At 39.4% G+C, this 17,048-nt stretch overlaps 1 non-coding gene across 1 annotated transcript; it reads right to left on the bottom strand.

Annotated features, from left to right (window-relative positions):
- Positions 1 to 6,061: 6,061 nt before the first annotated feature.
- On the bottom strand, positions 6,062 to 6,165 carry LOC112713587 (small nucleolar RNA R71). The gene has a single exon (XR_003158558.1). It is a non-coding gene; the product is annotated as a small nucleolar RNA R71 (small nucleolar RNA).
- Positions 6,166 to 17,048: the final 10,883 nt, after the last annotated feature.

Genomic DNA, 17,048 nt, shown 5'->3' with positions numbered 1-17,048 from the left:
ATCCAAGTGTGGGGACACCCTCTGAACATACTGAAGATTCATTACCATTTTCACCAGCCCCAGAGAATCCAGAACTAAACCATGAGTGGAAAATGGAATTAAAGCCCATTCCTCCACACCTCAAGTATGTGTACCTTGAGGACAAGCAGAAGTTTCCAGTTATCATTGCAAGGGAGCTCACTTCCCAACAAGAAGATCAACTGCTTAGTGTGTTGAGGACGCATAAGAAAGCAATTGGATGGAGCTTGGCAGATATAGTAGGCATCAACCCTCAAGTTTGTGAACATAGAATATTCTTAGAAGAAGGAGCAAAGCCTGTCTGTCAACCTCAGAGAAGATTGAATCCCACCATCTTGGATGTTGTCAAGAAGGAAGTAACCAAACTACTTGAAGCAGATATCATTTACCCCATTTCAGATAGCGAATGGGTCAGCCCAGTACAAGTGGTGCCCAAGAAGTCTAGAGTCACAACAATAAGAAATGAGCAAGGAGAACTTCTAACAACCAGAGTGCAAAACGCATGGAGAGTTTGCATTGACTTCAAGCGTCTCAACCAAGCCACTCGCAAGGATCATTATCCATTGCCATTCATTGATCAGATGCTTGATCGTCTGTCAGGTAAATCTCACTACTGCTTTTTAGATGGTTATACAGGTTAGTTTCAAATCCATATAGCTCTTGAGGATCAGGAAAAGACTACCTTTACATGTCCTTTTGGGACTTATGCTTATAAAAGAATGCCTTTTGGCTTGTGCAATGCACCAGCTACTTTTCAGAGGTGTATGATGAGTCTTTTCTCTGATCTCATTGAGACTTGTATGGAAGTTTTTATGGATGACTTTAGCGTTTATGGTGATTCATTTAACCTTTGCTTGGATAGTTTGTCTAAAGTATTGGACAGGTGTGTTAGTTCAAACCTTGTTTTAAATTTTGAAAAGTGTCATTTTATGGTAAAACAAGGTATTGTTCTAGGACATGTTGTTTCTGATACTGGTATCTCTGTAGACCCAACAAAGGTGGATGTTATTTCTAGTTTACCTTACCCATTCTCCGTGAGGGAAGTCCGTTCATTCCTTGGCCATGCAGGTTTTTACAGGAGATTCATTAAGGACTTTAGTAAGGTAGCATTACCCTTATCCAGACTACTACAGAAAGACATTGAGTTCGAGTTCAGTGATGATTGCAAACAAGCGTTTGATAAGCTAAAGACCACCTTGACTCAAGCTCCGATTGTGAGGGGACCAGACTAGAGTCAACCATTTGAAATCATGTGTGACGCCTCCAATCATGCAGTAGGAGCAGCACTGGCTCAACATGAAGGTAACGACCCTTTTGTAATTGCTTATGCATCTAAGACTTTAGATGCTGCTCAATCTAATTACACTACTACTGAAAAAGAGCTTCTAGCTATTGTTTTTGCTCTGGATAAATTCCGAGCCTATTTACGTACTAAGGTAGTAGTGTACTCAGATCATGCAGCTCTAAAGTATTTATTAGCTAAGAAGGAGTCTAAACCAAGGCTAATACGTTGGATGCTACTGCTGCAAGAATTTGATCTAGAAATTAAAGACAGGAGTGGTAACCAAAATTTAGTGGCTGACCACTTGAGTCGCCTTGAGCACATTAAAGATGACTCCATTCCTATCAATGATAATTTTCCATTTGATAGCTTACAGGCAGTATCTGATGTAGCCCCTTGGTATGCACCTGTAGCTAATTATCTATTTAGCCATGCTTTTCCTCCCAATTTTACTAATTATCAGAGAGACAAGCTGAAAAGCAAGTCCAAATATTATGTATGGGATGACCCATATCTATAGAGGTGTGGTGCTGACCAGGTAATTATACAGTGTGTACCTCAATCAGAATTCCAGTCCATTTTAGAGGCCTGCCATTCATCTGAGAGTGGAGGACATTTTGGCCTTCAACAAACTGCGAGAAAAGTTTTAGACTGTGGATTCTGGTGGCCTACTCTTTTTAAAGATGCTGCTGATCTTTGTAAATCTTGTCCTCCATGCCAAAGGTTTGGTAATATATCCCAGAGGGATGAAATGCCTCAACAAATTAAGCTTTTCTGTGAAATTTTTTATGTTTGGGGCATTGACTTCATGGGTCCATTTCCAAATTCTAATAGCCACCTTTATATACTGTTAGCTGTAGATTATGTTTCTAAATGGGTGGAAGCCATTCCTACCCGTACTGATGATGCTAACATCATTGTTTCCTTTGTTAGAAACCATATTATTTGTCACTTTGGATCACCACGAGCAATCGTGAGCGATCAAGGCACTCACTTTTGTAATAGGAGTGATGAGCGGATAATTTATACGCTTTTTGGCATTGTTTTTAGGTAGTTTTTAGTATAATCTAGTTACTTTTAGGGATGTTTTCATTAGTTTTTATGCTAAATTCACATTTCTGGACTTTAATATGAGTTTGTGTATTTTTCTGTGAATTTCGGTATTTTCTGGCTGAAATTGAGGGACCTGAGCAAAACTCTAATAGGAGGCTGACAAAGGACTGCTGATGCTGTTGGAATCTAACCTCCCTGCACCCAAAATGGATTTTCTGGAGCTACAGAACTCCAAATGGCGCGCTCTTAACGGCGTTGGAAAGTAGACATCCAAAGCTTTTCAGCAATATATAATAGTTCATACTTTATTCATAATTAGATGACGTAAACTGGCGCTCAACGCCAGTTCCATGCTGCATTCTGGAGTCAAACGCCAGAAACACGTCACGAACCAGAGTTGAACGCCCAAAACACGTTACAACTTGGCGCTCAACTCCAAGAGAAGCCTCAGCTCGTGGATAGATCAATCTCAGCCCAAGCACACACCAAGTAGGCCCCGGAAGTGAATTTATGCATCAATTACTTACTTTTGTAAACCCTAGTAGCTAGTTTAGTATAAATAGAACTTTTTACTAGTTTATTAGAATGCTCTTGGACTATCTAGTTCATTTGACCATTCGGTCTTTCATGGGGGCTGGCCATTCGGCCATGCCTGGACCTTTATCACTTATGTATTTTCAATGGTGGAGTTTCTGCACACCATAGATTAATCGTGTGGAGCTCTAACCTCAAGTTTTAATGCAAGTAATACTATTTTCTATTCAATTTGACTTATTCTTATTCTAAGATATTCGTTGCACTTCAACATGATGAATGTGATGATCCGTGACACTCATCATCATTCTCACCTATGAATGCGTGACTGACAACCACTTCCGTTCTACCTTAGACCGGGCGCATATCTCTTGGATTCCTTAATCAGAATCTTCGTGGTATAAGCTAGAATTGATGGCGGCATTCATGGGAATCCGGAAAGTCTAACCTTGTCTGTGGTATTCCGAGTAGGATTCCGGGATTGAATGACTGTGATGAGCTTCAAACTCGCGATTGCTGGGCGTGATGACAAACGCAAAAGAATAAAGGGATTCTATTCCAACATGATCGAGAACCGATAGATGATTAGCCGTGCTGTGACAGAGCATTTGGACCATTTTCACTGAGAAGATGGGATGTAGCCATTGACAACGGTGATGCCCTACATACAGCTTGCCATGGAAAGGAGTAAGAAGGATTGGATGAAAGCAATAGGAAAGCAGAGATTCAGAAGGAACACAGCACCTCCATACACTTATCTGAAATTCCCACCATTGAATTACATGAGTAACTCTATCTTTATTTTCTGTTTATTATTTATTATTATTCGAAATCCCAATAATCTCTTAATATAGTTGGATCCGCCTGACTGGGATTTACAAGAAGACCATAGCTTGCTTCATACCAACAATCTCTGTGGGATCGACCCTTACTCATGTAAGGTATTACTTGGACGACCCAGTACACTTGCTAGTTAGTTGTGCGGAGTTGTGACAAAGTGTGATTTATGTTTGAGAGCACCAAGTCTTTGGAGCCATTGTTGATGATCACAATTTCGTCCACCAAGTTTTTGGCGCCATTGCCGGGGATTGTTCGAGTATGGACAACTGACGGTTCATCTTGTTGCTCAGATTAGGTAATTTTCTTTTTGTTTTCTTTTCAAAAAAAAGTTTCAAAAATCTTTCAAAAAAAAGTTTTCTTTATTTTCGTTTTTCTAAAGAATATTTTCGAAAAATTTATTAAGAAAATACAAAAAAATCATAAAATCATAAAAATCAAAAATATTTTTTTTTTCTTGTTTAAGTCTTGAGTCAATTTTTAAGTTTGGTGTCAATTGCATGTTTTAAAAATTATTATGCATTTTTCGAAAAATTCATGCATTCATAATGTTCTTCATGATCTTCAAGTTGTTCTTGGTAAATCTTCTTGTTTGATCTTGATGTTTTCTTGTTTTGTGTCTTTTATTATTTTTCATATGCATTTTGGCATTCATAGTATCCATGCATTAAAGAATTCTAAGTTTGGTGTCTTGCATGTTTTCTTTGCATCAAAAATTTTTTCAAAATATGTTCTTGATGTTCATCATGATCATCAAAGTGTTCATCTTGATCATTCATAGTGTTCTTGCATGCATCATGAGTTTTGATTCATAATTTTCTTGTTGTGAGCCATTTTTGTTGTTTTCTCTCTCATCATTAAAAATTCAAAAATAAAAAAATATCTTTTCCTTATTTCTCTCCTCATTTTCGAAAATTAGAGTTGACTTAGTCAAAAATTTTCAAAATTAGTTGTTTCTCATAAGTCAAGTCAAATTTTCAATTTTAAAAATCCTATCTTTTCAAAACTTTTTCAAAAATCAAATCTTTTTCATTTTTATCTTATGATTTTCTAAAATTTAAAAATATTTTTCAAAAAATCTTTTTCTTAATTTTATCTTTATTTTCGAAAATTATGCTAACAATTAATGTGATTGATTACAAAATTTGAAGTTTGTTACTTTCTTGTTAAGAAAGGTTCAATATTTAAATTCTATAATCTTATCTTTTAGTTTCTTATTTGTTAAGTAATTAATTTTAATTTTAAAATTAAATCTATCTTATCCTATCTTTTATATTATATCTTTTTCAAAAATTTTATCTGATCCAAAAATTTGATTTCAAAATATCTTATCTTATCTTTTTATCTTTTTATCTTTTCAAATTTGATTTTCAAATCTTTTTCAATTAACTAATTTACTTTTTGTTTGTTTCTTATCTTTTTCAAAACCACCTAACTACTTCTCCCTTTCTAATTTTTGAAAATATCTCATCCCTTTTTCAAAATTCTTTTTAAATTAATTGATTGTTTTAAATTTTAATTTTAATTCTATCTCATCTTTAATTTTCGAAAATCACTAACTCCTTTTCAAATTTAATTTTCGAATTCTCTCTCTCATCTTCTTCTATTTATTTATTTATTTACTAACACTTCTCTTCACCTCTCTTCATCTACAATCACTTCCTCCATCCTTACCCTTGTGTTTGGATTATTCCTTCTTCTTAATCCTTATCCCCTTTCTTCTTTTACTAATAATAAGGATTCTCTTTACTATGACATAGAGGATTCCTCTTCCTTTTCTTTTTCTCTTTTCTTTCATATGAGTAGGAACAAGGAAAAAAAAGCACTCTTGTTGAAGCTGATCCTGAACCTGAAAGGACTCTGAAGAGGAAACTAAGAGAAGCTAAATTACAACAATCCAGAGGCAACCTTTTTGAAATTTTTGAACAAGAGAAGGAGATGGCAGCCGAACCCAACAACAATAATGCAAGGAGGATGCTTGGTGATTTTACTAAACCCACGTCCAAGTTTGATGGAAGAAGCATCTCAATTCCTGCCATTGGAGCAAACAATTTTGAGCTGAAACCTCAATTAGTTGCTCTAATGCAATAGAACTGCAAGTTTCATGGACTTCCATCTGAAGATCCTTACCAGTTTTTACCTGAGTTCTTGTAGATTTGTGAGACTGTTAAGATGAATGGAGTAGATCCTGAAGTCTACAGGCTCATGCTTTTCCCTTTTGCTGTAAGAGACAGAGCTAGAACATGGTTGGACTCACAACCTAAAGATAGCCTGGACTCCTGGGATAAGCTGGTCATGGCCTTCTTGGATAAATTCTTTCCTCCTCAAAAGCTGAGCAAGCTTAGAGTGGATGTTCAGACCTTCAAGCAAAAAGATGGTGAATCCCTCTATGAAGCTTGGGAAAGATACAAGCAGATGACCAAAAAGTGTCCTTCTGACATGTTTTCAGAGTGGACCATATTAGATATATTCTATTATGGTCTATCTGAGTTTTCCAAGATGTCATTGGACCACTCTGCAGGTGGATCCATTCACCTAAAGAAAACGCCTGCAGAAGCTCAGGAACTTATTGACATGGTTGCAAATAACCAATTCATGTACACTTCTGAGAGGAATTCCGTGAATAATGGGACGCCTCAGAGGAAGGGAGTTCTTGAAATTGATGCTCTGAATGCCATATTGGCTTAGAACAAAGTGTTGACTCAGCAAGTCAACATGATTTCTCAAAGTCTGAATGGATGGCAAAATGCATCCAACAGTACTAAAGAGGTATCTTCTGAAGAAGAAGCTTATGATCCTGAAAACCCTGCAATGGCAGAGGTAAATTACATGGGTGAACCTTATGGAAACACCTATAATTCATCATGGAGAAATCATCCGAATTTCTCATGGAAGGATCAACAAAAGCCTCAACAAGGCTTTAATAATGGTGGAAGAAATAGGCTCAGTAATATCAAGCCTTATCCATCATCTTCTCAGCAACAGACAAAGAATTATGAACAGAATACCTCTAACTTAGCAAATTTAGTCTCTGATCTGTCTAAGGCCACTTTAAGTTTCATGAATGAAACAAGATCCTCCATCCGAGATCTGGAAGCACAAGTAGGCCAGCTGAGTAAGAAAATCACTAAAACTCCTCCTAGTACTCTCCCAAGCAATACAGAAGAGAATCCAAAAAGAGAGTGCAAGGCTATTGATATAATCAATATGGCCGAATGCAAGGAGGAGGGAGAGGACGCGAATCCCAAAGAGGAAGATCTCATGGGACGTCTCTCAAGCAGGAAGGATTTCCCTGTTGAGGATCCAACGGAATCTGAGACTCATATAGAGACCATAGAGATTCCATTAAATCTCCTTCTGCCATTCATGAGCTCTGAAGATTATTCTTCCTCTGAAGAGGATGAAGATATAACTGGAGAGCAAGTTGCTCAATATCTAGGAGCCATCATGAAGCTGAATGCCAAGTTATTTGGTGATGAGACTTGGGAAGGTGAACCTCCCTTGCTCATTAATGAACTTGATACATGGGTTCAGCAAACTTTACCTCAAAAGAAACAAGATCCTAGGAAATTCTTAATACCCTGTACCATAGGCACCATGTCCTTTGAAAAAGCTCTCTGTGACCTAGGGTCAGGCATAAATCTTATGCCACTCTCTATAATGGAGAAGCTGGGGATCATTGAGGTACAGCCTGCCTTATTCCCATTACAATTGGTAGACAAGTCAGTAAGACAAGCTTATGGATTAGTAGAGGACGTGTTGGTAAAGGTTAAAGGCCTTTACATTCCTGCTGATTTCATAATTTTAAACACTAGGAAGGAGGAGGAAGAATGCATCATCCTTGGAAAACCTTTCCTAGCCACAGCAGAAGCTGTGATAGATGTTAAGAAAGGAGAATTAGGCCTTCAATTGAATGGGGACTACCTTGTGTTTAAGGCACACGGCTATCCTTCTGTAACAAGGGAGAGTAAGCATGCAGAGCTTCTCTCAGTACAGAGTCAAACAGAGCCCCCACAATCAAACTCTAAGTTTGGTGTTGGGAGGCCACAACCAAACTCTAAGTTTGGTGTTGAATCCCCACAACCAAACTCTAAGTTTGGTGTTGGGACTATACAACATTGACCTGATCATCTGTAAGGCTCCATGAGAGCCCACTGTCAAGCTATTAACATTAAAGAAGCGCTTATTGGGAGGCAACCCAATTTTTGTTTATCTAATTTTATTTTTTATTTTATTGTTCTTTTATGTGTTATTAGGTTCATGATCATGTGGAGTCACGTAAAAAATATTAAAATTAAAAACAGAATAAAAAACAGCAGAAGAAAAATACACCCTGGAGGAAGGACTTACTGGCGTTTAAACACCAGTAAAGAGCATCTGGCTGGCGTTCAATGCCAGAACAGAGCATGGATCTGGCGCTGAACGCCAAAAACAAGCAACATCCCAGCGTTCAAATGCCAGGAATGCACCCTGAGGAGAGCTGGCACTGAACACCAGAAACAAGCATGGAACTGGCGTTCAACGCCAGAAACATGCTGCACATAGGCGTTCAACGCCCAGAACATGCATCACTTCGGTGTTTAAATGCCAGAATTGCATGGAAAGGCATTTTACATGCTTAATTGGTGCAGGGATGTAAATCCTTGACACCTCAGGATCTGTGGACCCCACAGGATTATCTCAGGATCTGTGGACCCTACAGGATCCCCACCTACCATATTCTCCCCTCTTCTCAACATTCATCCTCTCTTTCCAATAAACACTCTTCCCCAAAACCCTTCACCAATCACCTCAATCTCTCTTTCCAATTACCCCCTTCACCACTCACATCCACCCACTCTTCCCCATAAACCCCACCTACCTTCAAATTCAAAATTTCTTTCCCACCAAACCCACCCTAAATGGCAAAACCTACTCCCTCTCCCCTCACTATATAAACTCGTTCATTCTCCTTCATTTTCACACAACACAACCCCCTCTTCTATACCTTGGCCAAATACACCTCCCCCTCACTCTCCTCCATAATCTCTCTTCTTCTTCTTCTTTTCTTTCTTCTCTTGCTTGAAGGCTAGCAATATTTTAAGTTTGGTGTGGTAAAAGCATAAGCTTTTTTTTCCATTACCATTGATGGCACCTAAGGCCAGAGAAACCTCAAAAAAAAAGAAGAAGAAGAAAGAGGGAAGACAATTGCTTCCACCTCTGAGTCATGGGAGATGGAGAGATTCATCTCAAGGGTCCATAGCTCAGTAATAGAGCATTTGACTGCACATCAAGAGAGCATGAGGAATTCCCTCATCAAGAAATCCCTGAGATACCTCAGGGGATACATGTTCCTCCACATAATTATTGGGAGCAACTAAGGATAGGAACACCAAATCACTAGGGATCATGTAACAAAGGCAAGGAAGAGACATAAAGGAGCTCAAAAAGCATAATTGGCTCTTCAAGAAGAAAGCGCCACCATCACTAAGGTGGACTCATTCCTTGTTCTTAATTTTTTTTCTGTTTTTCTGTTTTTATGCTTTATGTTTGTTTATGTTTTATGTCTCTACTTCATGATCATTAGTATTTAGAAACTATGTCTTAAGGCTATGAATAATTCCATAAATCCTTCACCTCTCTTAAATGAAAAATGTTTCTAATTCAAAAGAACAAGAAGTACACGAGTTTCAAATTTATCCTTGAATTTAGTTTAATTATATTGATGTGGTAACAATACTTTTTGTTTTTTGAATGAATGCTTAAACAGTGCATATTTTTTATCTTGTTGTTTATGAATGTTAAAATTGTTGGCTCTTGAAAGAATGATGAACAAAGAGAAATGTTATTGATAATCTAAAAAATCATGAAATTGATTCTTGAAGCAAGAAAAAGCATTGAAAAACAAAAGCTTGTGAAAAAAATTCTATTCGAAAAAAAATTTGGCGAAAAAATAGAAAGAAAAAGAAAAAGCAAGCAAAAAAAGCCAATAGCCCTTAAAACCAAAAGGCAAGGGTAAAAAGGATCCAAGGCTTTGAGCATCAGTGGATAGGAGGGCCCAAGGAAATAAAATCCAGGCCTAAGTGGCATGCAGGTCCAAGTGAAAAGCTTGAGACTGAGTGGTTAAAATCGTGATCCAAAGCAAAAAGAGTGTGCTTAAGAGCTCTGGACACCTCTAACTGGGGACTCTAGCAAAGCTGAGTCACAATCTGAAAAGGTTCACCCAGTCATGTGTCTGTGGCATTTATGTATCCAGTTGTAATACTGGAAAACAAAATGCTTAGGGCCACGGCCAAGACTCATAAAAGTACCTGTGTTCAAGAATCAACAAACTTAACTAGGAAAATCAATAACACTATCTGAAATTCTAAGTTCCTATAGAAGCCAATCATTCTAAACCTCAAAGGAAAAAGTGAGATGCCAAAACTGTTCAGAAGCAAAAAGCTACAAGTCCCGCTCATCTAATTAAAATTAATATTCATTGATATTTTGGGATTTATAGTATATTCTCTTCTTTTTATCCTAAATAACCTTCAGTTGCTTGGGGACAAGCAACAATTTAAGTTTGGTGTTGTGATGAGCGGATAATTTATACGCTTTTCGGCATTATTTTTAGGTAGTTTTTAGTATGATCTAGTTACTTTTAGGGATGTTTTCATTAGTTTTTATGCTAAATTCACATTTCTGGACATTACTATGAGTTTGTGTGTTTTTCTGTGAATTCAGGTATTTTCTGGCTGAAATTGAGGGACCTGATCAAAACTCTGATAGGAGGCTGACAAAGGACTGCTGATGCTGTTCGAATCTGACCTCCCTGCACTCAAAATGAATTTTCTGGAGCAGCAGAACTCCAAATGGCGCGTTCTTTACGGCGTTGGAAATTTGACATCCAGAGCTTTCCAGCAATATATAATAGTCCATACTTTATTCGTAATTAGACGATGTAAACCGGCACTCAACGCCAGTTCCATGCTGCATTCTGGAGTCAAACGCCAGAAACACGTCACGAACCAGAGTTGAACCCCCAAAACACGTTACATCTTAGTGTTCAACTCCAAGAGAAGCCTCAGCTCGTGGATAGATCAAGCTCAGCCCAAGCACACGCCAAGTGGGCCCCGGAAGTGAATTTATGCATCAATTACTTACTTCTGTAAACCTTAGTAGCTAGTTTAGTATAAATAGAACTTTTTACTAGTTTATTAGAAGGCTCTTGGACTATCTAGTTCTTTTGAGCATTTAGTCTTTCATGTGGGCTGGCCATTTGACCATGCCTGGACCTTCATCACTTATGTATTTTCAACGGTAGAGTTTCTGCACACCATAGATTAAGCGTGTGGAGCTCTGCTGTACCTCAAGTTTCAATGCAAGTACTACTATTTTCTATTCAATTCAACTTATTCTTATTCTAAGATATTCGTTGCACTTCAACATGATGAATGTGATGATCCGTGACACTCATCATCATTCTCACCTATGAACGCGTGACTGACAACCACTTCTGTTCTACCTTAGACCGGGCGCATATCTCTTGGATTCCTTAATCAGAATTTTCGTGGTATAAGCTAGAATTGATGGCGGCATTCATGGGAATCCGAAAAGTCTAACCCTGTCTGTGGTATTCCGAGTAGGATTCCGGGATTGAATGACTGTGACGAGCTTCAAACTCGCGATTGTTGGGCGTGATGACAAACGCAAAAGAATCAAGGGATTCTATTCCAACATGATCGAGAACCGACAGATGATTAGCCGTGTTGTGACAAAGCATTTGGACAATTTTCATTGAGAGGATGGGATGTAGCCATTCACAATGGTGATGCCCTACATACAGCTTGCCATTGAAAGGAGTAAGAAGGATGGATGAAAGCAGTAGGAAAGCAGAGATTCAGAAGAAACACAGCACCTCCATACACTTATCTGAAATTCCCACCATTAAATTACATGACTAACTCTATCTTTATTTTCTGTTTATTATTATTATTATTCAAAAACCCAATAATCTCTTAACATAGTTGAATCCACCTGACTGGGATTTACAAGATGACTATAGCTTGCTTCATACCAACAATCTCTGTTGGATCGACCCTTACTCACGTAAGGTATTACTTGGACGACCCAGTACACTTGCTGGTTAGTTGTGCGGAGTTGTGACAAAGTGTGATTTATGTTTGAGAGTACCTAGTCTTTGGAGCCATTGTTGATGATCACAATTTCGTCTACCAAGGAGACTAATAGGTTCACTAAAGAGGCATGGGATAATTCATAAAGTATCAACAGCCTATCACCCCCAGACTAATAGGCAAGCAGATGTGTGTAATAGAGAGATAAAGCGCATACTGCAAAAGGTAGTCAAGCCTCATAGGAAGGACTGGAGCACCAGGCTCAAAGACGCGCTTTGGGCATATCGGATAGCATACAAGACACCGATTGGGATGAGTCCTTTCCGCTTGGTTTATGGAAAGGCCTGTCATCTCCCAGTTGAGTTGGAACACAAGGCCTTCTGGGCGGTAAAGGAATGTAACATGGACTATGAGAGAGCCGGAGCTGAACGGAAGTTGCAACTACAAGAATTAGAGAGCCTTCGCCTTGAAGCTTATGAAAACTCCAGGCTGTATAAAGAGAAGGTGAAGGCTATGCATGACATGAGCATTAAGAGAAGAGAATTCCAACCAGGGGACTTAGTCCTACTTTACAACTCCAGAATGTGACTCATGCCAGGCAAGCTGAGATCCAGATGGGATGGTCCGTATCGAGTAGAGCGGGTGGAACCATACGGAGTCTTCCACTTGAGCCATCCTTCAAGCTCTGAACTTATCAAGGTCAATGGACATCGCTTGAAGTTATTCCATGGTGAAAAGATGGCAAAAAATCAGGAACTAGAGATCTTCCTCTTGGATGATCCGCCCACAGCAGAAGACTGAGCTAGTAGAGCGTCCAACTTAAGGATGTTAAAGCAAAGTTTCTGGGTGGGAGACAACCCACCACGGTATGATCGTTCCTTCCCCTCCCCTTATCCTCCCTTGTCAATAACTTTTCTCAGTACTAACGCCTATCTTTTGCATCTCATCCACATACTGCATATTGCATATTTCTACTTAAAAAAAAGAAAGCACACGACGCGACAGCGTCGATGACGCGTCCGCGTCATAGGTGCCTTAGACACGAGAAGAAAAGAAACAGAGAGTCACGCGAAAGTGTGGCTGGAGGCGTGCCCGTGGCACAAATTGTCCCACCCGACCGCACCGCCCACGCGTCCGCGTCATGTGGGAAAAAATTCTCCCACGCGTCCGCGTCACCCACAAGGGTGTATGGCCGAAAGTTGAGCTGGACTTGGGCTGCACTTGTGCTAGTCACACAAGCTCTGCCACACGACTGCATTCCCCACGTGTCCACGCCGTTTTCTCAATCTGGCCATCCATGCGATCACGTCAATCACGCGATTGCGTCACCCTATATTTTGGCAAAAACATGTTTCACACAGAGAGTTATGCGAGCGCGGAGCTGCCCTCGTGCCCCTAGCGCAAATCATATCACGCGTCCGCGTGACTGACGCGTCCGCGTCATTTCATTTAAGGGCTTTCCACACGACCGCGTGCCCCACGCATCTGCGTCGCTTGTGCCGCCCAACTCATTCAAATCTGCCAGATTATCTTTTCTTTTCTCATCCCATTCCTATTTTATTTTTCCCCCTCCTTCTTCCTCCCTTCTTTCTCTCTTCTACCTCCTCTTTCCTACCACCATTATCAAGGTCTTTTCTTCTCTTCTCCCCTCCCTACTTTTTCATTCTTCTTCTTAATTTCATGTTTTCTTTTTCTTTCTCTTCTACTTTCTCTATCCACGTTTTCTTTTTCTTTTTTTCTTCTTCCTTCTAATGGTGTTAGAAATTTATTTGGATCATTATTCTTATATGTTGCTTGTAAATTGTTTAGGACTTGTTTAACAATTATATATTATTTTTATAGGGTTACTTGCATGTTCAAAATTAATTTTTCCATACCTTATTTAACATGCATGCTATGTGTTTGTGAAAACGCCCATATGGCATTTTGCACTATTTTTGGATTTCTTTCAATCTACTACTATAAATGCTTGCTTTTCACAACACCCTTTTTATATTTTATTAATTAAATATAATTGTTATTACAAGCATATTGTTAGTTGGAAAGACTTCGTAATCTAACTTGGACATTGAATGCTTGATCTATACTACTCATGCCCTTGCCGGCATGCTAATAAACACCTGGCATTTGACTGTCATCACATGCACTTGCTTTATTTCCATTGTTTATTTGCCACATGTAGTCATGACCATGTGTTCACATCATTATCCTTTCTTGTGCATTGATTACAACATTTCCCATTCTTTTCCCTTCTATAACCCTTGAAATATTCATGTCTTTACTCGTTTTCTTTCAGGATGGCCACCAAGAAAGGCAAGGAGAAAGCTACCCTCAAATCCACAGCAAGGAAAGGAACTAAAAGAGCATTAGTGGCAGAGCCATCTTCAACTACAGTTAAGTCCTCAACAGAAAGAATCAAAAGGATTATAAAGGTCGATGAAAAGGAGAAAGCCTTCCCAGCAAAGGACATTGCACGATTTCCCAATCGTTACTGTGAGCAGATGTTCCCCATTCTGGCAGCTCGGAATTACAACAACGAACACCTTCTTATCCTTCCACATCATATTGCCAACTTTGTTGAGCCACAAATTGTACAAAGACATTGGGGATTCCTACAGAGTCAGCCACGATAGGTTAACTTTTCTTGGATACTTGAGTTCTACTCCAATTTCCACCTGCCGACCCTGCAGTCTATTTATGTCCGTCAGAAGCAAGTCCCCATTACAGAAGAGGCCATTCAGTGAGCCCTAGATCTTCCCCCTGTTCCTGAAGGATTGGACGCATTTCAAGAAGCCGCACTCAAGCGCCAGGCATACAAATTTGACAGGGATGCTGTTCTCAGAGTTATTGCATAACCTGGCAGCAAATGGATCTTCGGATACCATCGTTCCCGTCCTAAGGGGATATCAGCTTCCGCACTCACCTTAGAGGCTCACGTATGGGCACAGATTATGTCCCATTACGTCTTTTTGAGCACTCATGAGTCCTCCTTCACCGCAGACATGGCCGTTCTACTATAGTGCATCCTCACAAAAAAGCCTCTAAATCTACCAAGACACATATGGAATGTTATGGGACACGTGCAAATCGCGGGCAACCTTCCTTTCCCCGCCTTGGTATCAGATTTTATCTCAACAGCCAGAGTCTCCTACAGAGCTAGGGACACCACAGCCATACTTCCACGGGATGATCGGTACATCCCTAACAGGAGATATCTCAGGCCACCACTTGCCACTACCAGCCAGCCTACAGAAGATGCTGCAGACATTCCACCATCTACTAGTCAGCTGCTGCATCAAATACTAAAGAGGTTGGACCAACAAGACCAGAAAGCAAAGCTACGAGAGCACTGCAACCACCGCCGATTCAAATACCTCAAAGAGCTACTCATAGGCAAACGAGGACCCAGGCACTCCGGACTCCACTTCCTTTACCAGCACAGGGAGCCATGACGGTCCCGACTATGGAGATACTGCCACCAGCCCACCCTTGTTCCTGACAGATGGCACCGAGGATGGTGCAAAGCCTTAAGTGTGGAGAGGTTGGTCAGTACCTGACTTTCAGAGGTAATTCATTCCCCTAACACCAACTTCTTTTTCTTTAGAATAGGATAGATTGCATATTATTAGGTTAATTGCATGCATGTTCTACCTGATTGAAAAGACAATAAATTTCTTTTAAGACCATATATTTTTTGAAAATTTCACTAATTTAGATCAAAAACATTTATGTTAAATTTGTTTGAAGTTGAAATTGGAATAGGATTTTTGAGCTAAAAGAACACACAACTTGTGAGACTTTGAGCCTAAATACATGGTTACACTATTTAACCATAAACATTTTTTTCTCATGTGTTTTCTTTTCTATGATTGTAATCTGAATTTTTTTTATCCTATATGTCCAATGTTAATGTGTTATGTGCATGCATATGATTGAGGCCTTTGTTTGTTTAGCTCACATATCCCAAATAAGCCAACCCTTTTAATTACCTTTGTTAACCACTTTGAGCCGTTGTTAATCCCATTTATTCTATATTTTACCACATTACTAGCCTTAAGCAAAAAAACAATAAAAAATCCCAATTGAATCTTTGGTTAGCTTAAGATATAATGTGTGTAAACTAAGTATGGAAAAATTGTGGGAATAAAGGGTAATAGGAGAATATGTCATGATGAATTAAAGGGAAATTGGGTACCTATTCATGTGAAACCATAAAAGAACATTACAAATCTATGTGCATTGATAAGCTATATAAAAAAAATTTTCTTTATGTTAGTAAATAAGGGGACAAAATCACCTCAATGATAAGTCAGAGTTTAATAATCAATGCACATGTGATAAAATTAAAATAAAGGTTAATGCATGAATATGGAATGTGAAAAGGTGATTTTGGGTAGCTAAGATGAATGTTAAAATTATATAGAATATATGTATGTTAGGTGAGAGCTGAGGTTAATTAAAGATTCAATGTATAAGCTCACTTAGCCATATGTGTATCCTCACCCTTACCTTTTTCCCACATGACGCGGATGCGTGGGCAGTGTGGTCGCGTGGGACAATTTGTACCACAAGCACGCCTCCAGCCACACTTTCGCGTGACTCTCTGTTTCTTTTCTTCTCGTGTCTAAGGCACCTATGACGCGGACGTGTCGTCGACGCTGTCGCGTTGTGTGCTCTCTTTTTTTTAAAGTAGAAATATGCAATATGCAGTGTGTGGATGAGATGCAAAAGATAGGCATTAGTACTGAGAAAAGTTATTGACAAGGGAGGATAAGGGGAGGGGAAGGAACGATCATACCATGGTGGGTTGTCTCCCACCCAGCACTTTGCTTTAACGTCCTTAAGTTGGACGCTCCACTAGCTAAGTCTTCTGCTGTGGGCAGATCATCCAAGAGGAAGATCTCTAGTTCCTAGTTTTTTGGCATCTTTTCACCATGAAATAACTTCAAGCGATGTCCATTGACCTTGATAAGTTCAGAGCTTGAAAGATGGCTCAAGTGAAAGACTCTGTATGGTTCCACCCACTCTACTCGATACGGACCATCCCATCTGGATCTTAACTTGCCTGGCATGAGTCGCATTCTAGAGTTGTAAAGTAGGACTAAGTCCCCTGGTTAGAATTCTCTTCTCTTAATGCTCTTGTCATGCACAGCCTTCACCTTCTCTTTATACAGCCTGGGGTTTTCATAAGCTTCAAGGCGAAGGCTCTCTAATTCTTGTAGTTGCAA

Source organism: Arachis hypogaea, chromosome 9 (assembly GCF_003086295.3).
Source record: "Arachis hypogaea cultivar Tifrunner chromosome 9, arahy.Tifrunner.gnm2.J5K5, whole genome shotgun sequence".
NCBI classification, from domain to species: Eukaryota; Viridiplantae; Streptophyta; class Magnoliopsida; order Fabales; family Fabaceae; genus Arachis; species Arachis hypogaea.
The sequence above is the reverse complement of the archived record's forward strand: the minus strand, read 5'-3'. Positions and strand labels throughout refer to the sequence as shown.